Source organism: Neolamprologus brichardi, chromosome 6 (assembly GCF_056152115.1).
Source record: "Neolamprologus brichardi isolate AB-2024 chromosome 6, ASM5615211v1, whole genome shotgun sequence".
In the NCBI taxonomy this organism is placed as follows: Eukaryota; Metazoa; Chordata; class Actinopteri; order Cichliformes; family Cichlidae; genus Neolamprologus; species Neolamprologus brichardi.
In genome coordinates this window covers 8,194,767-8,221,358 of record NC_142109.1, presented here as the reverse complement: position 1 = coordinate 8,221,358, position 26,592 = coordinate 8,194,767, and the positions used below count along the sequence as shown (strand labels likewise).

The window sequence follows — 26,592 nt, the reverse complement described above, 5'->3', positions numbered from 1 at the left end:
AGAGGGGGATTCCCATTAGAGAGACAAATGAAGGGACGGCTGAGGATGACAGCAACATCTGACAGTTGGCAAGTCAATGATGGACAGAGGGAGGGAGACAGGGAGAAAGAGCCTATATATATTGAGGCTAATATGTGGCTCTGTCTCGCAGAAGAGAGCTAACAACCTCCTCTGGCCTCTCTGGCACATGACTGTTTACTTGTGTCAAGACCCATGTGTATGTGAGTGTGTGTAGAGAAGAAGCTCCCATTATTCAGTTGGTGGATGAAGAGAAAACAAAAAAACAAAACAAAAAGCAAAAGCCTGCCGGCTATGTTACTGTAAAGCGCCCCTATTATTTTGTCAGACCCCACTAAAATATGACCAGCTCATTGCAGCCTATTACAGAGGACAACATCACAACAAACCTGTGACTGTGACGAGGCTGACCCACAAATGCTTCACAAACATGCAGCTTATTTAAGCTAAGGTTGCTGTTTGAGGATAAGAAAGATTTTTAAACATGCAACAGTGTCGAGACTCAGACAGAGGCAGTATTATCGATTTAAGCCAGAGGTTCCCAAAGTGTGGGGCGCAGGGCCATTGCGCGGGGGGGTGGGGGGGGGGGGGGGGTGTCACGGTATGAAAAGAAAAAAAAAAGTGGGGATACAAATAATATCAGGCTGATCCTGCCACGATTTGTTCCCCCGGTTCAAATCACGGACAAACAGTATCCTACAGTTGTTTATGGTTTTGAACCCATTTTGCACAGAGAGGCATTTTTTGAAAAATGTATTGATAGCAATGTTGAATATTATTACACAGGAAAAGAACAACTACACGAATAGAATAGATCACACCGTGACTGCCTTTCTAAATGGAGGGACAGTAACAAGGTAGTAACAAGTAAGACAGGATTCATGGTTGAGGAGGGCATCTTTGCTGGCATGATCGTTATAGCACTAATAACCAGCTAGTTAGCTAACTGTTGCCGACTTTGTTCAGTAGACGTTTATGGTGCTGCATTTCTGTTTTCTTAGGTATTTGGTTATGGAGAGCCTCAACCGACACAAACATACTATACTCCAGTGCAGTCTTCCAAAAACACAACAGTGCACAACTCGATGGTGCACTGTCAACAGGCGATTGATTTACAAATCAGCCAGATCAATTAATGGAGTGACAGTAGAGTTCACAAAAAAACAATATGAAACAATATGAAACGTACAGACGGTGGCTTTAGAGGACACTTTTTCTTGTTTCACTTCAACTCTTTGTATTCTTCGCGTCTGGCAACAGCCAACAACAACACAAGCAAGAGCAGGCAACATGTCTGCCTGCAGGTGCTCTCAGCTGTCTGTAGCTCATTATGATTTGCCAATGCACTGCCAATCAAGAACCCCGCTGAGTCCTTAAAACCCCAGTCCCACAGGCCTAGAGGCCAGTGCCTGGCTATCTGGCAACCACTGGTTGCTAGGGAAAAATGTACATTTCCCAACCAGTTGGCAACCTCCTTGCAATTGCTTTGATCTTTAGTAGACTGGAACTTGCTATCATATCTGCAAACCCATGTCAAGTACTCTCTGGGCAGTAGCGAAACTGTGAAATGTGTGACACAAACCAGAAATGCTTTTACTTTACTTTTAATTTACAGGCAAACATTCTACTTTTCCAGCATTGCACTTTTTCACATTTTTTTTATCACTTGGTTTGTATTTAGCATGTCATTGCTGGTGCAGCCCCCTGTTTGTGACCACTTTCACCTCGTGACAGCCATACATTTTGTTACCCGACTGCACTGGCAACACATCGCCCTCTCAGGATATTTGCATAACGTGATTTCATTGGCTAACAGCTGCACTGGATCATTTGAATAAATGTGATTTGATTGGCTGACGCTGGCACTGGCCCTTGGGAAGTTGAATTTCTCTCGACTTTGACTCCAAGCAGGAAGACTAAAGCGAAACAATGGATCCATAATTCAGTTTGGCACTGTGTGACATCACCCGATTCAGCGTAAATAAGAAGCGAGGGCGCCAAATTCTGAAATGCATCCATGTGAATCTTGCCTAAGTCTATCAAGACTAATACTCCTGGCAGTCAGTGTCATACGGTTCCCCTACAGCACCTTTACTAATGATAAGTGTCATTGCAGAATTACAAATTAGATTTAAATTTCATTACATGATATTGTGAGCTCAATAATTTGATTATCTACATTTTGCAGGATAATTTAATGCAAATTGACAGAATGTTATGTGTTATGCATGCAGAGGTCTATTCTTCTGTCAAGATGCTTTTTGGCAATAAAAATCTCACATAATTTAGTTTTTGCCTTCGATACAGCACCGTCATTCCCAAATGAGTCTTAGACCCAGAATGAATTTTACCTTTTCATAGATCTACTCTACATTCACATAAATATATGCACATAAAAACTGGTAGCACATATCCAGTCATTGCATAATTTGATTCATGTTGTATTAATCATGAGTAAAAATTACAAGATTATCTCTGTTTTTTCAAAAGGACAAAGAGCTCAAATGTTCAAGTCCTTTTGCGTCATGATGATTTGATGTCATTAAAAAAAAGTCCAAATCTAGTCATGCAGCTTCTCTCAAGCTTGAGCATAGAGTCTTGGCTTTATGCATCTTGTTGAATAGTCAGTATCCTACATAATCCCTTCATTGTAGTTTCCTCTATTTTAAGCACTCAAGTGACCTTTTGTAGGCTTTTAAACCAGAACAAAGATGCTGATCCTTCTTTTATTCTTTTTCTTTATTGTTTGTTTTGTCTGTCTGTCAGTGTCAGACCAGTTACTTATACTGAATATGTATTCCTTATTACCAATGAAAAACGTTATTACATTGTTTCCGGGCAGCTCAGCAGCAGACATCCAATCATTCACACCTACATGTTACATCTTTTGTGTTTAATAAGTAGAAATCAAACATCAGACTTGCTGCCATCCCTCCAGTTTAGAAACATTTAATGACCTTTTCAACAGCAGGTGTTTGAGCCTCAGAGGCTCCACACAGTTCTCCAGAAATCTTTAAACATTTTGATACCAGCAAACTACTGACAGCAAACCAGCCACGCACATACATTTCAAAACACAGAGTGCATAATCATCACATGCTACACTGAAAAGTAAAATAATATATGGTTTTACAATCAAGGAATTTTCCTTATTAATTTAAAGATTATTTTCCCATATTTTTTTAAACACACGCTGAATAGTAGCGCTTGCCATGTAATAATGTATCCTTTTTTTTTTTTACACTTTTTAAATTTTTTTTTACGTTGTACTCCCTTCACCCATCACAGACTTTCCAGTCTAGCACATCTGGCCACATCTGGCCACTGAACAGCAAGATCAGTCCTTTATCTAACTGGAGATAGCGAACAAGCTGCCCCTTACGAAGTGTGTATGCTTGGTACCGGAAAATAAAATCACATCACATTTTCCTACCCAACACTGGTCTGAGGTTAGATCAGGCTGTTGAGAGTGAAACTAAATATAAGAATAAAATGAATAAAAATATAAACTTGATGTCTTTGGAGATGTTCCAGCTTTTTTTACAGGCTTAAGAAGTCAACTCAGACATGTCAAGTCTAAAGTCAAGTCATTTGGCCTAAAGCTCGAGTTGGTACTTTGAACTGAAAATGATTAAATCTACTTCCACAATTGAAAGAAATGACGACGAAAATAAAAAATCACATCTACACAAACATACACAAAGACACTCATTCAAGCACTGCAGCTTATGTTTTTTTATTAGCAAGAGAGCCGCTTGAGCCTGAGGATGCGGAGATGGACAGAACCAAGAGGGAGAGAGACTGAAGGAGGAACAGGAGGATTCTGGGAAATGAGAAGTTGCCTGGGTGGAAAAAGGCAAAATAGCAAACTGTTGCAGATGAATGGCTATAGAATGTTACTTACAGCCGAATGATACTGCTAACAAGTGTAGCCATTTTGTACTTGTGTGAGTCCTGGGAGCCTGCCGGCCAGGATAAACAGTCAGACATTCAGAGAACATCATTGAGCTCCGCAGCTCTGATCTTTACTGCAGGGATCCGTTTTTTCAAACACCACACACGGAGGGCAACGGCGAAAACACGTATTCTATGATCAACCACAAAGTCTCTCGTGTCATTTCTGGCATTTGACATTACAAACCGAATGGAGACAACACACATTAAAATCATTCAGGTGAATCCACATGCAGTGGAGGATGAAACAGAGGAGGTCTGGTAGGTTTACAAGAACAATAAAGGAGAAAAACATGGGGAGATGATAGGGGTGGGGGGTGTTAAAGTAAAGCAAAGAACAGCTACAATTGAGGTTCTGATGCATTACCTGTGGCAAATTAGCTAAACATAGAAACTACTACTGAACTGCCTCACACAGACGCACAGTGAGTGCTCTTCAAGTATTCCTTATGCATCAGCAGTGCGCTTGCTTCTCTGTAGTCACCTTGACTGCAAATGGAGAGGACAGCAGAGAGAGGTGATGCGTGTTTATTGTTATCCTGACAAACTAGTGTCTGTAAAGGCTAAAAACGCAGTGACCAGCGAGCCCAGGAGCACTGTGAGTGAGTCAGACTCAGCTGGTCTCCATCAGTGGGAGGGCTGTAGTGTGGGATATCTGATTTGCTGAGAGAAATATATAAATATATATATATAAAGAAAAGAAAAAAGGAAAGTTTGGCCACAGGCAAGCTCAGGGCACTCTGTCTCAGCCCTCTGAATGTCATTTCACTTGACTACTATAAACATATGCCCTGTATGTGGAATGTACCGTGCGGTGTATGCATTGTGTTAACATTTGTCAACAACACGTGCTTGAATAAAGAGCTGGATGAAGTTTGCATAAGCCGAGCAGCAGACAGACTGATCCTGATCTTTCTTTGCTGTCAAGCAGAAGCCCGCTCCTATCAAGACTGTAAGTGTGTGGGCTCAGGAGTGTTTGATGGGCTGCAGGACCGTTAATGAATGCACACAGCCAAACCTGCTCTGTGGGACATCTAAGGACTCTCCCATGGCATTAGAGATTACCTCAGTGTCTGCGTGGACACTTAAGATACCAATAAATGTGTTTTCCAAAGGACACACGCTGGACGACAAAAGCCATCAAATCCCTTATAAATAGGAAGAAGAGAGCTCTCGGGGCTTTGGGGAAGAGAGGAAGTTAAGTCTGTCCAGAGGGAGCCGAAAAGGAGAATGGAGTATGGAACAACACCTACCAGTACCGAAGAGAACAATCTGGAACAAAAACAGTCTAAAGGAGGTGTGGAGTGTGATGAGAACAATCGAACACGCAACTAGGCCAAACCGAGAGAGGAACAAGTGGAATACTTAAAGGGGAAACAGCTAGCTGGTAAAATTTTTATGTACACTGGGAGTTTGCACCTGGTCTTAATCACCCTCTCTGTCCCACTCCGCAGACACTTGAGTATGCATGAACTGCATCAATGTGTTAATATATAAATATAGATATAGATATATATTTCAACACTATGGGTGGCTGGATTTGTATTTCCAGAATAAAAATGAGTGTCATTGTGACTTTCAAATCAAATGTGAAGGCATTTTATTTTGAAAGAAAAACACGTCTTTTGAGATTGGGATTAGCCTCACAGCCCCTGAGTGGGTGGCCTCACAGCTGAGCAGGCAGGGACGCGGGCACACAATGTAAATTAACTTGTGCTTATAATTGTGGCTTACAAATCCAGAGCAGGCAGCATTTTGTTAGACGTGGTGTACTGTGGTGAAGTGGGTGGAGGTATTTTAGGCAACCAAGATTTGAAGTGTTGAAAGTTTCATTAATTTCCTAGCTGTGACTGGCAGATGCAGCATTTCTGGGCCTCAGATGGGCATTTGAGTGTTCTGTTTTCATTGTCTGTGCAAAAGACTTGTTGTCTTTTTAATAATAAAAAAGCTTAAAGAAGCACGTACATGAATACTTAAGTTGAGAAGTTACCTACTGTATGACTACCTTTGAGCACACAACTCCAGTGAAGACAAACCCAATACCAGGTTCTGTAGAAAAATGCTAGAAGCAATTAGCAGTTTAAATCAGGTTAACAGCAGGGCTTTTTAGTACTTCCCGTTCTGCTCTATTTTTTAAAGCTCAAGAGCAGAACCAGGGGTGTCAAACTCATTTAGGTTCATGACCCAAACACAACCAAATTTGATCTCAAGCTGACCAGTTTTCAATTCAATTCAGTTCAATTCCATTTTATTTATTTAGCACCAAATCACAATAGCAGTCACCTCAAGAGACTTTAGTTTTGTAAGGTAGAGACGCTACAATAATACAGAGACAACCAAACAACCCCCTTTGTGCAAGTCTTGGCAACAGTGGGAAGGAAAACCTCCCTTTTAACAGAAAGACACCTCTGACAGAGCCAGGCTCATAGAGAGTGAAGAGGTGAGTGACCAGGAAACATGCAGTGCATTAGTGAATCCTGTATTATACTGTCTTATAACTACCACTAACTATAACTATCAGAAATGTGAGGTTGCTGGTCAAACTCCCAAGTTTAACCGCCTTAGGCCCTAGGCACACAGAGACCTGTGAGCGAAATGAAATCTGTGTTTTGTTTTGTACTTTTACTTTGAACGTGAACACTCCCCATTTGTGGTTTCTTCCCCAACTACTGCTCCATGAGTAGTTGGCCAGTGTTAGTGTCTTCCATGCAGACTCTGGGCCAATCGTCTAGTGACCACAGAAATGACAAGAAGGTTTTTAATGCAGCTCCTTCTCTCTAACCTTTTCCACCTAGTGACAGCCTCAAGAAACCACACAGCAAGCAGTGAGGGAATACTGGAGGTCTCTGAGCAGTTTCTTTCAGTGTGGTATGGGAGTTCATGGTTAATGCTAGCAATAAAAAGGCTGTTTTAAACTGTTTTTTCCTTCTGTTTTGAGTGTGTTTGAACATTTATGTGTAATTATGGGCTGTAAAAATAAGACTGACTTGACTTCAGTTGATTTGATGTGAAACATTCTTATCACTACCAAACCAATGCTTCCTGCTACATAATACAGTCAAAGTAAGAAATTATGCCCTCCTTTTCTCCCATTATGTACCTTTTGTTTGGCTGGTTTTAGTGGCAAATGATAATGAAAAATGAAGACACTAAGGCCATAAGATAAACAAAAAGAAGTTTCTGAAACTCCAGCACAGTTATTCAGCTGAAAACCAATATTTGTTTTTGTTTCTGTTCCAGGTGCTCCAGCTGATTCTGACTGCAGTGTCACAGTGTTACTTAACGTATCAAGGAGTGTTTGTTTGGTAGCATTTTTTACCAGCCAGGAGCAAAACCTCAATTGTGTTTATACCTGTATATGAAGAGATCGCATTAGTTTGAAAGTGAGTTTTTGTATCAAGTTTGTGTTTTTCTTTTTTGTGGGTGTGTTAGTTTCACTGTCGGTGCGTGACAGAAAAGTATAACTGGTGCTGTTTAATGACTTTCAAACTAGTGTATCCACAGACAAAAGGCACAATCATGAAAGATAAAATGTTCATTTCTTTTCAATTTGGTTGCCGATGTTTTTCTTTTTTGTTCTTTTTTTTTGTTTCTTTGTAATGCAATTTTACAATCAGTAGCAGAAACATCCAACTTGACTCCAACATAAAGTACAGTCATAGTTGAAGCAGTAGAGATCATAATTGAACTCCCTTGGTTATGAGGCGCAATGCCATTGTTCTTAGTCATTACTCCCAGCATGCATGCTGGGTCGTTTTCCTCTCTGGCAAGGTGTCAAACCCGCTTCCCTGCACTGCCTGACGACGTCTTGCCAGGCGCTCGGCTAATCTTTCCTCCAAACAAATGAAAATGGATTCAGGAGCGACTGCAGATATAAAACACAGTGATTCAGAGCTCACAGTCCTCTTGTCTATCTGCATGCACAGTCCCAGAGGAAAGGGAAAAAAAGAGACAAAAACTTTTTCAATTTCCTGCTAATAGCAGCACTCCCAGACACACACGTGGTCAGGTCAGCGATCAGCTATTTCATGCTGAGCAAACGGACACACAAACACATTGACACACGCACACTGAGAAGACATTGCCTGAAAGCTGAATGCTGATTTGCTAATGAGCTGTCATGGTGACTGATACTGCCATTTAATTGGCTGGTAAAGGGGGCAATTAGAATTCAGTGCATAGATGCACATCAGGAGAGGAAGACAGTCGGGTTAGGCTGTCTGTACATTATGTGTGAGACTGTTCGCTTCAAAGTGAAGCACACACTGGAGCACCGGAGGCATGTCACTCACTCATTATTATTATTATTATTATTATTATTCATTCTGATTATGCTTTTGAACTGCTCCATGATCTGAAGTATGAATCTACCAGTCAGTGTGAATACATGTGGGTTACTTTGCATGCAGGGGGTTTCGTTTTTTTCTTCATCAGTTTTTCTAGTTTATTTTTCTTCTATCGCCGCCCTGCACTCTTTCTCATTTCAATCCTAGTTCACATCTTTTTCTTTATGGCCATGGCTCACTCTTTCTCTCTCTCGCTCTCGTGTTTCTCATCACCATCTGCTGGTAACATCACTCAACACTATGCAACATCTGTCCAATTTCTTATTGTCACTTTCCTCCTGTCTCTCCTCAGACGCGGCTCTCTGTCCATTATGTCTGTCTATTTGATTTGCTCGATTAACTTCAATATGGTTTACAAAGTGTAACACTTCCCCTTTCACATAAGGACTGCCCTGATAAACATTAGTAATCTGACTTTACATACACATTATAAATTGATTTGCATGTCACCGATTGAAATAAGTATTTGATCAAAACATGACTTTGTCTTTGGTGGAGACACTCGTGGAGGAAGGAGGTTCTCATCCAGGATTTTACGATACATGGCCCCATCCATTGGCATCTCAATACAGTGAAGTAATCGTGTACCCTTAGCAGAAAAACAGCCCGAAAGCACCATGTTTCCACCTCCAGGCTTGACTGTGGGCGTGGTGTTCATTGCTCCAGACACGACGGGTCGAGTTGATGACAAAGAGGTTGATTTAAGGTCTCTCCAGAATTTTCCCTTTAATCATTTAGACGTGTTCAGTGGCAGATTTAAGACGGGCCTGTACACGGTCTTACTTAAGCAGGGGCACCTTGTGTGATATCAAGGTGGTATTACTGGTGAATGTTAACAAGCTCCTCCCGTGTAGTTTTGGGCTGATCCACCACCTTTCTCACATTCAGCCTCAACTCATGAGGCGAGATCTTGCATGGAACTCCAGGCCAAGGGTGACTGATGATTCGTTTATATTTCTTCCATTTCATAATAATCACACCAGCACTTTCTCACCAAGTTTCTTGCTGATGGTCATGTAGCCCATCCTAGAAACTATCATAAAAATTACAGTCTTCATTTCATTGTAAGTCGTTATCACTCTGGCCCAATCACTTTCTTTCCCGCCTTCTGCGAGCCAATCAGGTTCCCACATACCCATATAAAGTAAGGTGCTCATGTAAGGGGTACAGGAAAGGACAAGTAAAAATCAAGAAGCACAGAGTCGCTGGTGTGTGTCGTCCCACTGGTTTTCCTTCTGACTGTGACATTCTGTGACATTTATTTTTCTGTAAGAAAATATAACATTTTGTTTTGGTCTGAGATGTTTAATGTTTTATGTTTAATCCTTGAAATTTTAGCTTTATTTAAATAAGGAACTTCCTTCTCATGTATTCACACAGACTGAAGAATGGCAGAATCTGGATCTCTGTATCTGCTGCTTTCCCCCCACATACAGTAAAAAGTGTTTGTTTTATCTGGGTTGCCAGGTTTGTGTTGATCCACTATGTTGTGGTTGTTAAGTCTGTATTTAGCATTTGTGTTTCCTCATTTCTGGTAGCTTTCAGAGCCCCAAAATCGGCTGCCTGGCATCACGTGCAGTGGGCTTACTACGTTTAAATTTGAATGACAGTAGTGGTAACCGTCCAGGAATGGATGTATTTTTTCTTTTTTTCTCTTTGAATGTTTTGTTCAACTGTTTCTTTCTTTCTGTGTATTTGTCTCTTGCTCATCTTCCATGAAGCCGCTCTGAAAAAACCTTAGACTCAAGCTTCATGAATAATTTCTGTAGACATTTTAGAGTTTCATGTGTGCTGGTGTGTTTGTTTGTTTATTTGTGTGTGCGCGCGTGCATGCAGGCCCAGACGTGCACGCTGCCTTGTATGAGCCAGGGAGGAGCAAGCACGGATCAGTGACCTTCGCACTGTTACATTTTTAAAACAGGCCGTGAATAATAGATTAAGTTAGAATAAAACAGTGAAGGATGAAATATGAATTAAAATAATGTGAATTAAAGAGATGGGGGCTGAGGGAGGGAGGAGAGGAGCAGCAGGGAAGGAGAGTGGGTGAGTGTGGGTGTGGGTGTGGGGGGAGGGGATGTGGTGGGTACAGGGAGAAAATATATAAAGAGTGTTATTTGTAAAGTATAAAAGAGAATAAGCTGCTGCTACACCACGTTCTGGCCAATGTCATTAATTAAAGTCATAGTTAAGCATTTGTGCACTTTTTCTCTTTGCAGAAACAGGAAACTCTAACAAAACTGAATCAGAAAGCCCCAAAGAGCTCTTTAACTGTAGCTTGTGCGGCTCAGAACAACAACAGATGTGACTGATATACAATTTGTGTCTTTAAATGTCATCGTAAATAGCATAAAAAGGTTTGTGACGCATAGTACTACAGGTACAGATAAGAGGAAAAACATTTTCTTTTAAGATAAAATAAGAGAAAGTAGCTTTAACTAAATGAAATCAAAGCTTTATCTCGAAGTAAAGATGAAGCTCGCTAAAACAAAATTGCAAACAAAATGTTTGCAACTCTTAAATCATCTGAAGATGAATCTGACCTCTTTTCTGTGTTAGTGTTTTGATTATTTCTGTTCTGCGGAAAAACCCGAGACTCGTCTCATAACGAATTTGTCCAGATTCACTGATAAATACAGCGGCAAATTTAATGCACTTTTCAGTGTTTATGCATTCAACGGTCTCTACAAACACATTCCAAGTGGCTTAACAAAGTGCCGTGAAGTAAAAACATCAATCTGAAAAATGAAGAGTCCCAAAACAAAGCCAAAAACAAGTAATGTGACGATCCCAAGTCAATACTGAAATTACTGAAATATGACTGCAAATAAATAATAATGAACATAATAAACCAGAGAAGCAAGTTTAACATAGCACGGCTGTGTTAACTTAACTGGTAAAACTAAGAATCTGGATTAGAGGTAGACAAGTGTCTTGTTGTGCTCATTCTTCTGCACGAAGCGAATCGTTCGAGTGTTGCTTTCTCCAGTCGAAAAGAACAGGTCAGTCTGAACGATAGAGCTAAGACAAAAACCTATAGTGTTGTTGCAATTAAGGCGAGAGAGGACTGCAGCGCCAAATGAATCATACAAATTTGTAAATTCATATATTTATTTTTCAGTCAACGCACTGAAACGCTGCTGTTTGTTTGTAATGTGACGGCTCCAAATTAGAGCTTCCGACTCAATACATTTAACCCTGATGGTCGAGGAATAGAAATACCACTTTGTTTCCAGACAGACCACACTTAAAATTGCTTTTATTGATTCGATATTTACTCTGATTAAATGGGTATGTTTGATGTGTGCAGTGTAAATTACTCTAATGATCTAGCCGAGCACCACATTAGTGACTCCTGACTATCACCTATCACATTTGTCTTACTTCATAGTACACCTTTATGGTATTCAGTACATCATGCAGCGTGTAAAAGGCCCCTGATGACTTTTTTTTTTTTTTTTACATTTATTTGGGTGTTTAAAATCGTAAAAGTCAAAGTGAACAGCTAACTAAAAAGGTCAATAAAGGATTTGAGTGATTCTTTATGTGTTACATTAGCTAAGTTGCTTTTAGCCACCTGAAGTATTCAGAGCTTATTTAACTCCCTTCCTTGCTTTATTGACTTTGTTTATTGTGGAGACGCAGTGCACTCACCAAACACTGCAGGCCTTTTCGTGTAATTATAACATCTGTCTCTCATAATTACGACTCACTATCTAATAAATATGAGACACTATCGCATGATTATGAGATCCTGATCTCGTAATTATGAGAAAGGGGTTGAGGTGGTTATCAGTCATCACTGTTTCGAAAGACGAAGGCATGATGGCGCAACCATTTGCTTTCATTTCCCCCTTGATTTGAAAATAGGAGATATTAATGTCACTGAGTAACATATTATCACTATTAATATTAGTGGTGTGGTATTGTATGCCTCGCGTGCAGTACCAGTCACATTTCTGCATGATACAATCCTGTAAAATGAGGCCTCGCATGAAATAAAGCAGTAGCTTCACGCACGTCTTGTTGCAGAGTCCCGTGTAATAGACACTAAGAGTGAAAACATGATAAGCATAACAATTATGTCATCGCTGTGCAACTAGAGTCCTTGTGCTGGCAGAGAGCACACTCGCAGGTGCTCTCTGCATTCATTGCTCAGTTCGGTTAAACCTGTGTAGGGTGCTTAATGGATGCTTCAAAGTCATACATGAGAAATTTAGCCAAGCTATCAAAATTTGTGGACCTATTGTGTGCTGTGGTATCATATAGCAACAGCTGTCATTTCCCCGATCAGAGTATAGTATAATCAAGATACATCATACAAAAAACCAGCTGATCAGTGAAGCCTCTCCTTTTTTTTCTCAGATGCCAAACGTGGATCTTATCAAAAAGTAAGATTCATGCAATGCAACCAGCAGGAGAATACTCCCACAGCGCAAACTTATGTTAACTCAGCAGTAAAGTTTTTGATCATGGTTCAATAGAAACAGAAAGCTGGCTTCAAATAAATGAGCTTAATTTACTGCAAGAGAAGAAAGACTTGGATGGAGCCGGTTTATCAGACTTGTGCGAGTCGATGGACAAAATTCAGCACCACCTCTTGGCCTTCGTGACTTCTGCCTTCTCTTGTGAGTGCGGGTTTGATTTGGCATTTCAGAAGAACATCCTCCTTCTCCGCTGCAACTCACCATGGAGCTCTTCTGCCACTCCATCCCACAGAAAATCTATCAAGACTTCCAACTTTGAAGTCCTCCCGATAGCGAATGATCAAAACAAACGAGTTCTCGCTCATCAGCAAAGCATCGACTGCTCTGCTGCAGATGCTCATTAAATTCAGAGATTGTAAAAATGAGCTCAGAGAGAGAGACAACCTTATGGCTCCTCTTTGCCTCACGCTGCTGCCGAGAAAGGCGGAGTGATGAGGCTCAGAGAGATCCTGATGGACCGTCTGCTGACAAACCTCGTTGAGGCAACAACAGATCATCCCGGGTAAAGCAAAAGCTCTCCTCAGATAGTTAACGTCATGTTGAAAGCAAACTTTGCTTTGTTTTGCTGAGTTAGCTTCACACATGCTGTGTGCTGGAAGGTAGGAGAAGCTGCCAACCTAGTCATGCCCTGCTCAGTCAGAAAACCACTCCATCATACACTCCATCAGTGAATCAATTTACGCCACAAAAGCTCAAATGAACGGACACGAACAACACACACGGCCACTTCTGCGGTCCACTACGACAGCAGCCTGGCTGTGTGATGATAAATTGTAGTTACCCAGTGTGTGGTGAGATGTTCTGCTCCTCTGTACCTCTGTGCTAATACCAATGACATCTTTCATAGATCATGTCATTTTCTACTGAGCAGAGGGGGAGAGAGAGAGAGCCATCTAAACACCTGGTCACCTAGGGAGCACTGACCGAGGAAAGAAGGCAGTTTAGGTGACATTGAGGATGAAATGCATTTCACCGCCCATTGTCCTAAATGTGAAACAGCTAGAGAAGCAGATATTCACTGCACGCATCAGATCTCCCCTCTGCAGATTCCCCATGCAAAGTGCAGCTGTAAATAACAAATGTACTGATGTACAATGTGATGCCATAGTTTACATGCTCGTAATTAAATCGAGCATTGCTTACCCCAGCAGATCAGCTGATCATCTGAGCCATCAGCTCGCATCAGCTGATAGCTCATGAGATGCCCTTCTGCGTATCTGTCGCTTATATAGCAGCCTAAGCTGCTTTAGCACGCCCACAGTGACTGCATATCTGCAAGCTGCTTTGCACCCCAGCTCCTACCTTCATGCTGGTCTGACTTGATCAGTGTCCTAACTCTTATCATCGATGCCTGCTCTGTTCTGCCTCCTGCGGCCTGGCTCTCTGCCTCTAGCTTTGCATTTTCCAGCGTTATGCCACCACATACAAATAATTGCATATGGAAACAACAATCTTCTTTCACTATGGCGGTCCTGACCAGTGTTGGTCAAGTTACTTGAAAAAAGTAATCAGTAACTAATTACTATTACTTCTCGAAAAAAGTAATCCTGTTACTTTACTGATTACTTATTTTCAAAAGTAATTAGTTACTTAGTTACTTTTTAAAAACATGATTTACAACCTGAATAGGTAATAAAGCGATAGATCTTTCAGCCCAATTCTACTTTTTCTGCATAATCCATCATATAATATGTAATCAAATTAAAAAGTCTCTTTTTAAAACGTGTTTTATTAGTTTTAATCTTTTAACGCATCAAACAAAAATTAAATTATATGCAACATTTTCTGACTGGAAGAAATTTGTTTAACATTTAAACCTATTTTCTGCACATTCCAGCATATAAAATAAAACACTCAGTCTTTCAAATAGATGCAAGTAAAACACAGCAGAAAATAAATAAAATCAAAGATTAGCGGTCCTGTTGCTCTATTTTCACTTGTATAGCAGGAGTGGGGCAGGCGGAGGTTTACCCTGGTGCAGTATTGTCGCAGTGGTCAGCGGAAGGATCCGGTGGTTTCTCTGTGAGTTTCCCATTACGTCGTTGCGCACTCGGTGCTTGCTCGGATGTTTAGGGGTTTTTTTTGGCTGTAAAAAGAAGTTTTCTTCCCACGCACAATGGACGCTAATGTTTTTGTCACTTTTTTACCTTTTTTGCAATAGTAATCCCTTACTTTACTCGTTACTTGAAAAAAGTAATCAGATTAAGTAGCGTGTTACTGCCCATCTCTGGTCCTGACTGAAGGTTAAAGGGTATAGGGTGTGCTGAGGTTATGCATTTCCTTAGTAGTCATTAACAGTGTTCATGCTGTACAGTGTACAGTCATGCTAACATTCTGGAAAGCAACAGCAAAACAGATGACACCCTAAATGGAATCATTACAACCCTCATGTCAGTAAGGCAAAGACACATCTCGGTTAATCTTAGAGGAAAACATTGCTGCTGGGCTTCTGAACACAAACATTCATGGTCATTTCTGAACCATGTGACAGCACTGTGTTTTTTCAGTGAGCACCTAAATTCAAGTGGCATGAACACACTAGTATTCATGGCCCTGGCTTGCAGACAGGTACTTGGGTTAGGCTTCCATGTTAGGTGGCTTAGATGATCATCCATGCTTTATCCTCTGCTTATCCAATGTGGTTGTGGCGGCATCAGGCTAAGCAGTGTATTCCAGACATCCCTCACTCTAGAAACACATACCAGTTCTTCCTCTTGTCTGAAGCCTTCCCAGACAACATGTATAATCTCTCCAGTGGATTCTGAGTCTGTCCCAGGGTTCCTCCCAGTTGGGCATGCCCAGAAAACCTCCAAACAGAGAATAAGTTAGGTGTTCACCATTTTATGCGCTGCCTATAACAGTGATGTATCGCTCCTTTCCCTTTAAAAAAAAAATCAATATTCCACCACAAGCTGATTCCAACCGACAGGAGATGCAGTAATAAGGGAAATAAGTGTTTAAGGGTTTAAATCAGTAGCAGACAGGAAAACAACGCGTTCTTCTCATCGTTTGAACAGAGGCTCAAGTGTTGCTGCAATACAAGGCGGAGGCAATTAAGTACATGCAGAAAGCTGCATTTCCCCTGTTTCCTTTAGGTGTCGGAGATGAAAAACTTGCCACTGTGAATGGACTTCCCAAATGTTTTGTTTGGACTTTAATGAACAAAACAAAAGTAGGAATATGAACCAGGTCCCTGGTGTGCTTTGGCCTTCCTCTGTGATAGCTGTGATTAGTTTAATAAAAACCAAGCAAGCTTTATAAGCAAAGTTAAATGAGCATTTAAAACAAAAAGTTAATCTGAAATGGTTGAAGTTACGAGGATACAAATCAAAAGGGATTAAATGTGCATCACAAATCTGTGTAACAACTTTAAGTCCCTTGCTTGCTGTTTTGATTTGACAGATCACGCTTACAGTTGCCCATATTAGACTTACAGATTGTCCAATATAAATAAAAAGGGTGTTTTGCATAATAACATTATGTTAACACGTTTGGCAACAATGATGTCTACTGTCTACTGAAAACTGGGCTATTTGCAAGTTTAAGTTATGCTAACCTGAATAGCTAAAAAGCAGTAGTTTCCCTGAGACTACAGTAGCCATCATACATTGTGCCTGCAGTTGTGTCTCTTCCTGCCTCTCCTCACTTATTTTCCCAGTCCACCTTCCCTTGCTCTCTGTCATAAGAACACACACATATACACACTTCTGATTTCACGTCTCATCACCCCCGTGACCCACATAGACAAGGAAACTAATTCACACAGGAAAGAAAGAAACAGATAGAAAGAGGGAGAAACTGAAAGGTGACAGGAGGCAGACCAAATGAGGAGGACAGGAGGCTGAGACACTAAATTAGAGAGAGCAGAAAAGACAGCAGTCTGCAGTGAGGATCCTGAAGGCAAGATGAGAGGAGGAATTGGTGGGAATGTGGATACGGGAGGAAAAAAAGGGCAAAAGGGAGGAGGAATGGAGCTGGATAATGCAGCCGGTAAGTGATAGACCAAGCAGTGGGAGAGGTAGAGTGAGGTCAGATGGAGAGATGGATAGAAGAAGAGGAGTGAAGGGGTGGAAGAGAAATTTGGGTCGGCGAAGTGCAGCTGCATCGGGAGGGAGCCGAAATGAGGAGGGTAAAAAGGGGGAGAGACAGGAGGCAGGAAATCAGTTGAGCAGACAGAATGTAGAGTATGTGTAGAGAGGATAAATGAAGGGGGGGGGGGGGGGGGGAGAGAGAGAGAGAGAGAGAGAGAGAGAGAGAGAGAGAGAGAGAGAGAGAGAGAGAGAAGTAGAAAGAGAGGAGGATGAGGAGGAGTGAGGGGGGGGGGGGGGGGGGTGCAGAGTAACAGTCATCAGTATTCCAGCCTTGTACTCAGTTTCCAGCCAAGACAAATGAGAGCCAACATCAGGGAGGAAGTGGATCAGCTGAAAACATACCAACCTCTCCCTCTGTCACCCGGCTCCCCTTTCTCTATATTTCTCCCTATCTCCCTTTTCTTCTTTGCCAAAAAAGAAAGAACCGTATAGCTGCAGTAGCTCATGCCCTGGCAGCTTTCCCTAAGATTGCAGAAATATATATATATATATATATATATATATATATATATATATATATATATATATATATATATATATATATATATGGCACCGTAAATAAATAGAGCTGCATCGGTGTGTGTAGTTCGGCCTTATCCTGGGTTATTTCAGCAGCGCGGGCATCCTGATACTGTGAGAGCATTAGTCCCCCTCCCCCACTGGAGACTTATTTGAGGTGTCATCAAGTCAGGGTTTGTTATTGACATTGCTTATTTATGACCTTTAGAGCTTGGCAACGCCAAAGGGGAAAAGATTTACACATTTGTTCAGCGAGGCATGTTAAATGTTGTCAAACATTAAACAAAGCAATTTGCTTAGAGTCTTAAATTATATACTGCAAAATTTGATTCACTGAATATTTTAAAAAAGACTGTATAAAGTATAGAAATTTCCTGTATCAGATAGTTAAAAAACACAGACATGCATTAACTCATACTACCAAGCTTGGTTTGCAAGCTACTTCATAAACTGTATGGTGCAATGCACAGACACACATCCAGGTAAATGTTTGCTATGCAAGAACTTCACCTAAGCTGAAGCAAGAACTTCATTGATGGGTGGGACCTCCAGGGGAGGTGTTATTATTTGTCCACAATAATTGCATAAGAAATACTCCAAAAGGCACCAACAGCACAAACACAGTTCAGTGACTCAAGCCAGTGGAGGTGAGGCCTGGCAGACAATCGACATGTTACTTAAGGCAGTTCCACCCTTAACTTTAGATAATCCCTGTACAATTTCAAAAAATAACCCACTGTAGAGATGCTCTGAGGAGGGAAATTATCCAACTATTCAAACAGTTTTTGTGTTGGTCTAGCTGCTAGTCTAGTCTAGTGACTGCTAGAGAAACTTCATTTTTTTTGCACCAGGAATTTACACTTGGATCTGTGCAGTGTATGCTAATAGTAATTAGTGCTATGTTACAAAAAGGTAAAAAATGCAAAACTAGACTTTACTCACAAACACTGAAGCACAGATTTCTCTTAGTGGAGTCATGCACATTGCAGATGATTGTATTTAAAATGCTCTAAGAGGCACCAACTCCACAAACACTTGGATTAGCAGAGGTAGAGCCCACCACGCAGCTACCAAGTACAACCGTTTGTGTCAGCATCCACCTGTCAGTCAGAACTGCCTCTCAATTTGATCGCCATGGTCTTAATCTTTATTCAGTGCTTTTTTCCCCCCATCTTGCCTTTCCCTTCACCCTCCAACTGGTCATGGCAGATGGCTCCCCCTCCCTGAGCCTGGTTCGGCTGGAAAGAGACCTCCAGCCGAACCATGTTAAAACGAAGCTCTGCCTACCCACCGTTGCCAAGAGCTTGCTCATAAGGGATTGTCTGACTGTTGGGGCTCTCTCTAATACTGTATAGAGTTAACTTTACAACATAGTGCCTTGAGGTGTTGCAAATTGCAAATTGCTTTGAAATTGCCAGCACAGCTCTGAAAAAGATCGGATGCGATAATTCTGACAGTTTTGGCAAACTGTAGCACACATGATGATGGCACTACTAGAGTGACGACTCCTCCATATCCAAAACAGTTCATTAGCGTTCTGCTGGCATAGATAACACATTTTCAGTACAAACCTGGCAAACACTGTGAGTCCTTTGAAAGAGTTAGAAAATTTGCAGGGAAATGAAAACTGACTTTGAATTCTGTCATTACAGCTTATGCATGGGGTGAATAGCTGTAACTACAATTAGAGCTGTTACAGTAACATGGCAGCAATAAGTGATATAAACCAGAAATTGGAGGAATAGTTCACTACATGCCACATATGTTACAAAGTTTGAGAAATAAACATGCTCGTTCTCTGGCAAAGAGTCCTCCCTTATATTACCTCTGCATAGTCTGGAGTCACATTTAAGTTCCGCTTGACTTGTTATTTGGTTATTATAAAGCCCCCAAAATGCTAGGGAAAGAAGGCTGTTTGTTTAAAATGCCCACTTTTACTACATCCCACCAAGTTTGGGTTTAATCCCATCTGCAGGTGGCAACACTAGTCTATGTTATCCACAACTATTCACAAGGTAGAGGTGTTTAAATATTACAAATGTTCTAAAGACAGCTTGCACATATCACCAAATGGCTATTTTCTGGATGTATGTGCATCATTTATGTTAGCCAGAGCTAACATTCAGCTAGCTTAGCAAGACAATCAGGATAAGACAGGCAGCCTGGCTGAACATACTGAAAACATCCATTTGCCTTTGTATGATCATGTGCCAGATATTTCTTGGTTTACTAGAAGCCCTCCACGTGAACAACACTTTATAGAAAATGTACCCATCATCACCTCAAGATATGATGAGTTGCGCTGCATTCAGTGCACAACTATAAGTGCAACAGGATGTGTTTTTGTATGTAAAGCAGGCAGAAAATTACTAAGTTACTCACTGGTAACGGTTTTCTTTTTCCTTGACACTTTCCAGTAATAATCCTTGTTTACAAGGAAGCACTTTATGTCCCCCAACTCAAACATTTTTCCCCATAGAGAATATTTGACATTTTTGTTCAAATGCTGAAGCCAGCATTGCAGCGGTGCTAAATATACACTTGAACACATGCTGTTAGAAGCTCTGCTGACTGAAGGCTGTTAGAGGGGAAAAATACAAACTATGATCTTGATGACACCATATATCAACATGAGACAGTCACATGCTCCTGGGCCTTGCCACAGCCTTCAATCAGCTTTGAGTTATCCCTTCAGTGTAATCTCCCCCCTCCCCTTGTGAAAAGCACAAACAGCAGCACACACAGTAATAATTCCACCCACTCTCTCGCTCTCGCTCTCTCTCCTGCCCCCCCACTGGGGTTTCCTGCTCTGATTACTGTTTGTTCGTACAAAAACAAAACCCACTGTGAGAAGGATGTTCAATTCTGACAGAAAATGAGAAGATACAGATTTATCATCACTCTCTCTCTCCCTCTATCTCGCTCTCTCACACACACACACATTCAAAAACACACACATTTACAGTTGTGTATAAATTACTTCAGAGAACATTACATCAACTTATAATCATCCCCATCAGCAGTTCTAGGCTAACTCAGCCTACCTGGATCCTGACTATAATCACTTCTTCTATAACTTATGTTGTAGAGACTTTTTTGGCTTTTTGTCCCTATAAGGGAGAGATGTCCCCATAATGTGACTCTGTAAACAGATTAAGGGCCCCATGGTATGAGTATACACACACACACACACACACACACACACAGGCACTGATAAAATCGAATCACACGGTTACTGGAACAACTCTATAAAGAGACACTGCGACTCGTTTAATTAAAATAATTTTGTTTTCATTTGTGTTTAGTCAGGTTTAGACGAAAGGGCTAACTGGTCAGTTTCAGAAAAAGATTCTGGTGTAAGTGGGTGGCTGTGTGAATAAATGCGTGAAAAATTCTCCGACCTTTTTCAGAAAGGCAATGGTGTCTTTACCGCTGCCCGGGGCGGGACTTGACATCCTGGTAACCAAGACAATAGAGGAGCAGCTTGCTGCCTTCTGCGGTGCCCCTGTGTAATTTTAAGACATTATGTGCCACCACCATGAAATGCAGCGCTAAGAGGTCGAGCTTTCCCTGAGACCAAGCTGGTGGAAATTCTTATTGCAATTTCATGTGTTTAGTTGCATCTCTGTGTGTAAGCACAGCTCCCGCAGACCCGACTGCACTCATTCCACAAGCTCTCATTTACAACGAGATGCCCAACTCTCTGTCTATCTCGCTTTCTTCCTGTGCATCGTTCAATTTATAGAGTGACATAATCGTATATTCCAAAAATAACATTTTTAATTAAGCAATATGCCTACTGGAAATTGGCATGGATTTCTTCAAATCAGCCTCTAAGCATTTATTTAAATCTCTATATTTAGACATTAATTAAAGCATTGCAGCAGTGTGCTGCAGAGAACAACAACTCTGTGGTTAATATGGCCCACTGTATTGTCCTCATTGTTTTTTTCCCCTCTTGCAACAAACTGCAAACACATTTACACATGCACATGCTTGGATGGAGTAATAACGGGAATGAGCTAGTGGCAGCCAATTGTTTCTACAGTATCGTGTTTCTACCAGAGAAGATAAGCAATCAAACTGAAATTAAATGAAGGGAGCAAAAAAGGAGACGAAGGATGCATTAGCCAAAAAAAATTAAGTTGAATTTAAAGTGCTCTGAAGAGGATAAGCAAGTAGGCCAGTCAAGAGAGGAGGAGAAATAGGAGGAGGAGAGGAGAGAATGGGTGGAGAGGAGAGAAACAGGATGGGGAATTGATAAATAGATCATTGTATGCGAGGAGCTGCTCAGCCTCTTCTCTCCGTCTTTCCCACGTCTCCATCTACTCCCTCCACCCCCCCGGACACCTGATAAAGAGAATTTCTAACTCATCTGTTTATTGTAAGTGAGCCTAAATAAGGCCAGGACACAGAGGAATCACACACAAAAAAAATGGATCCACACACACACAGCAAACAGTAGCACAGTACAATGTCTTTTCCTGTTTCACGCCTTGTTTGTCTTGTCTTTTCATCGTCGAGCGTCCCCTATAAATGAGCCTCTGTGTGTGTGTCTGTGTGTGTTTGTTTACTCAAGGTTTTGACAGGATCGTGGCTAAACTCTTAACAGCTCAACACACACAGACTTGCACTAGCTCTTCTGACATACTGTTTCTCTAATGGAGGAAGCAGGCAGGCACACATGTGGATGGGACGGAAAACGTGAGAGAGACACACACACTCTTCACAAATTTAATACACAAACATAACAGAAACACTGTGCAGCTGTGATGACTTGTGGTACTACTCCTAACATGACAGAGGACCGAGAGATGAGGGGATGCAGCAGGCTGAAAGGTTATTTATAGATTTCCCCTCCCCCACACACTTAGTTTTTCATCTCGAAAAAAAATCATTTAAAACTGACTTTTTCCACATTTGCAGGCAACCTTGAGCACTATGCACACCCGAAAAACTGCAGGGAATATTTACCAGCCAGGTGTTGGTGTATAAGTTGCTATGTATGTGAGTTCTCGATGATTCATGGGCTCTAATCACATTTTGATAGATTACATAAACAGTATCAGGAAAGTTTGCTGGTAAAATGTAAAAGGTTACAGGTTATTAATTACCCTTTTACATATGAAGTATGTAATGAAACTTTAACGTAACTTTGATGACTTTTTGTTTTTAGAAAAAAAATCTTTTTTTTTTTAAAGAGCATCATGGAAAGTCCTCAAAAAGGCTTTCGGTGCTTGCCAAGGTTGACGCCGAACGCTCGATACTTATTACATTTACGCTGCTGGTAAACGGGCAGTAATGTTAGAGCTCTGTTCGCACTTTAGAGCAAAAATATTATTGAAATCTGAGAACTGAGGAGCTGCCAGGCGATACAGTCACTCATCTCAGCTGTTCTTGTACGTCTGAGAAACACGTTTCCCAGAGCAATGCCGATTGATCTACCTTGGCAAGAGTCTGCACAAATACATAAGGAATAACCAATCAGAAACAAGGATCCAAACCTGAGTGCATAACGTCAAATAAATGGAGACTCGCCAGATGTAGAGGTAGATTTTTGTGAGCCTTCCTACCCTTGAGGGTGAAATCTTTTCTATCTCAGTGGCTTTGTTTGTTTACCCAGGTTGAGACTATCTGTGAAAAAAGGCTGTTTCACACCAAAATGATGCAAAGCCACAGAAAAAAAAGTAAAAAGTAGGACGTAACACCTTTTAATCACCAATATTTTGAAAACAGATAAATAGGATAGTAGTATCAGATATTATAGGAGTATAGGAAAGGCATGTTGCCTTAATTTCTCGATACAATGAATGTGATTTATGTAGTGAAGATGATACAGTTTTTCTGATCCCCTCATGCTGACTTGAATATAGTTTCCTTAATTACAATAATATTCAACTTGGCTCCTTTGTTGCTTCTCCAATATTTTGTATGGTTGATAAAAGTTTAGTCGTTACATTAAGAAGTTTGAGAACTTGAATGTTATATTAAGAAGTTTGAGAACTTTTGCAATAACATCTTTCTACTTACAGAGACTGTATATAGGTTATTAAAGCAGAGCAGGATATCGGTTGTTGCTTCGCAGCACGAAAGCCGTCAGACCTCTGGAATGTAATTACTACACACAACACATCGTTGATCCTAATGATGTAAACCATTTTAAGAACTCAGTGCCACATCAACGATAGCAGCAGGTGCAGCAGCAGCTCCTTACTTTGGAATGAGATGGTGTACACAGAACATTGCAGTTTCCAACCCAACCAAAATTGGAAAAACAGGGGTAAACATGGAGGCGTTGCATTTTTCTACAATATTGGTATTTGTAAATGAACTGTAAGCAAGTGTTAAACCATCTGAAATTCTTTGCTTTGCATCTTTTAGGCATGACAGCACTATATAGTGAAATACTGGGAGAGCTGGGAGGGGAGTGTTGATTTAGTTTCTTTAATTTTTATTTATTTTTTTAGAACTGGGAGTAAAAACCTTCACGAAATCCCCTGTAAAAGATTTCATTGCCCTCTGCTCTACCTAAAGGTGCTGCATTTTCAGTTGAGCTCTACCTCCATATAACCTCCTGAAATCCTCATTTTGTAAATACAAGGCATTTATACGCCACCTGTTCTCTGCCTTCATGTCCCCCTGCACTTTATTTGCAGCTGTGCACCAACACACTCTGTTAGAGAAAGTGCTCCACTATGCAGTAAGTGATCGTTTCCGCAAGACTATAATAGGGAAAAAAAAAAGATGAATACGAATAGGACTACGAGTCCGAGCAGAAAACCTGTTTAATCTGCCTCACACGGAGAGAACAACACATTAACAATATAAACATACTTTTAATTAAAGTGCAGATGCACTGGGAGCCACTGGGGTTCAGTGCTCGCTAAAACGAGGAAACGCTCTATCGCCGCAATTATATTTTTACATTTAAAGGCCAAATATACTCTACCAAACAAACTCCAGCTGGCCCATTGTTATAATTACCAAACACTTGTAAAATCTCTGGTTGTTGTTCCTTTTAGTGATTGCAGGAGTGGCATTTGCACCTGCATGTCGAGAGAAAAAAAGGCTTAATCACAGTGAAGCTTTTACCTTTTTAAAATGTATATCTGAAAACCACCTGTTGGGTTGCTCTTGTTTTTGTTCTGAAGCTAACTCTAAATTTTTACAACAACAACAAATCCTTTCCACCTTATACTGAAGCCTAAAGAAGTGAAGTAATGTGAAATTCCTGCCAGTTTATACTAATAGTCCACTAATAATCACAGGTATATCTTATTGTATCTAAGAGATATGAAACATGATCGTCTCATGAGCATATGTTTAATTTTTATAGATAAAATCATATTAAGCAGAGTGCAACATGCAGGTTTATTGGTCTAAAAATACCCCTTTGCTTCTATTTCTTTAACGATAACAGTGCAGCATTGGAAAATCCATACTGTACTGTAGCCGTCGTGCTAGCCATTCGACTATCAGGTCACGACGAAGGCACAACTTTTACTTTCAATGCGGCATGCTGTTTACTTCATGTCTCAATTGAACAACCCCGTCATTGTACATTTTTAAAAGCGACATCATTAAGTTATACATAATTAAACAGAAAATTGCATGTATTACATCTAAACATCTTTGTGCTTGCTGTCTGGCTTATTTACAAAGCATTAACCAAGATTTCGAATGATTAAGTCTTCCCTGCTGGGAGGCATGCAGATGTGCTAGATTCTCATTGTTGTTATTCGGATGCTTATTAGAAGGGCAATTTCAATTTAAGACTCCACCTGTTACTCTTTGATCACTTTAGTCTGAACTTCCAAACACAGAACAAGGATCTCACTTATCCAGAAGAGACAGGGAGGGCCGCACTCCCCAAAGTGTTCATAGTCTTGTTCTCAGTTTCTCACACTGATCTCTGCTCATGTGTCTCCCGCATCTGTCGACTCGCATTATCTTACTAATATTTCAGAGTTTGTTTCCTCGCATAAAACAGCAGGGATTCATTTAGTAGGCAATGCTCTGAGAGCACAAGAGGCTACGAAGCAAAAAACAATCCCTATCAATAAAGGATGCCTGATATTAGCACTGTGGATTTTCATTTCTTTCAACTGCAAAATAATTGCAAAATGTATGTAGCTGTTGAAGTTGCACTGAGTAAAATTTTAGTGTCACATAAAACAACCATAATATATCTGCGGGGGTTCCAATCAATACCAGTGCCTCAATACATTCCCTGCATGCTGAGAAGCTGAAATTTCCTCCTGCCACGCATTCAGGCACGCGAGTTCATGCACACCTTTAGAAAACTGTTACAGTCTACTTTATTCTTGAGCTTTGAAAAGCAAACAATCTGTTTTATTTACACAGACAAACCTGTGGATGCAGCTGTATTAGGATAGCAGCTGGTAATTGCTGATAACATGGCACAATGCTCTTTTAAAGGTGGATTGGAGAAAAGTGAGCGCTGATAATGCATCTGAACAAAAACAACAAAGTATGCGCAGCTATAACTATGTTGGAACATTAGGGAACAATCAGAAAACACCAAAAGACATGACGTGTTGTGGTTGATAGAAATATTTCAGAAGTCCACTCAAAGCTGCCAGGAAACTTGAAGTGGCAATTTCACACCACGTTTGTGTTTTAAACAGTGTCACACTGCAAGACATAAGGCGCAGTAAAGACATTTTGATTTATCACAGAAAGAAAAGGCCTGCTTTCTGTGACTGACTGGGACTTTTGAAAAGAGTCATTATTAATTTTATTAATAGCATGTGTGCTTTTTCCTGTTATGAAAAATCAAAATGTTCTTCAAAATGTTTTATAATATTTATTTGATGGAACCTTGAGCTTCTTGTCAAACATATTTTAACATGAGATTTTAGCTTCATGACTTGTTTTTGTCATCTGCCATGGCAGAGTTGGTTCATCTGTCTACATCTACAAAACCTCTCATGTTTGAAACAGGTTGTGCAGTTGTAACACTTGCACTTCCATCCATGCATTCATTTTCTTAACTACTTATCAAACTACTTTCATGGGGCCGGGGTGTTTGCATTAAGTAAGAGGCAGCTTGCTGACTGGATGGGTCATCACATCCACCCATGCGGCCAATTTGCAATCACCAGGTAACCTAACAAGCATATTTCTGGACTGTGGGAGGAAGCTAAAGAAGCCCTCACA

The 26,592-nt window shown here is 40.7% G+C and overlaps 1 protein-coding gene across 2 annotated transcripts in view; it reads right to left on the bottom strand.

Moving 5' to 3' along the window:
• The window catches only part of LOC102788382 (protein ELFN1-like), a 129,602-nt gene that overhangs the window by 53,354 nt on the left and 49,656 nt on the right, over positions 1–26,592 (bottom strand). The window lies entirely within an intron of this gene.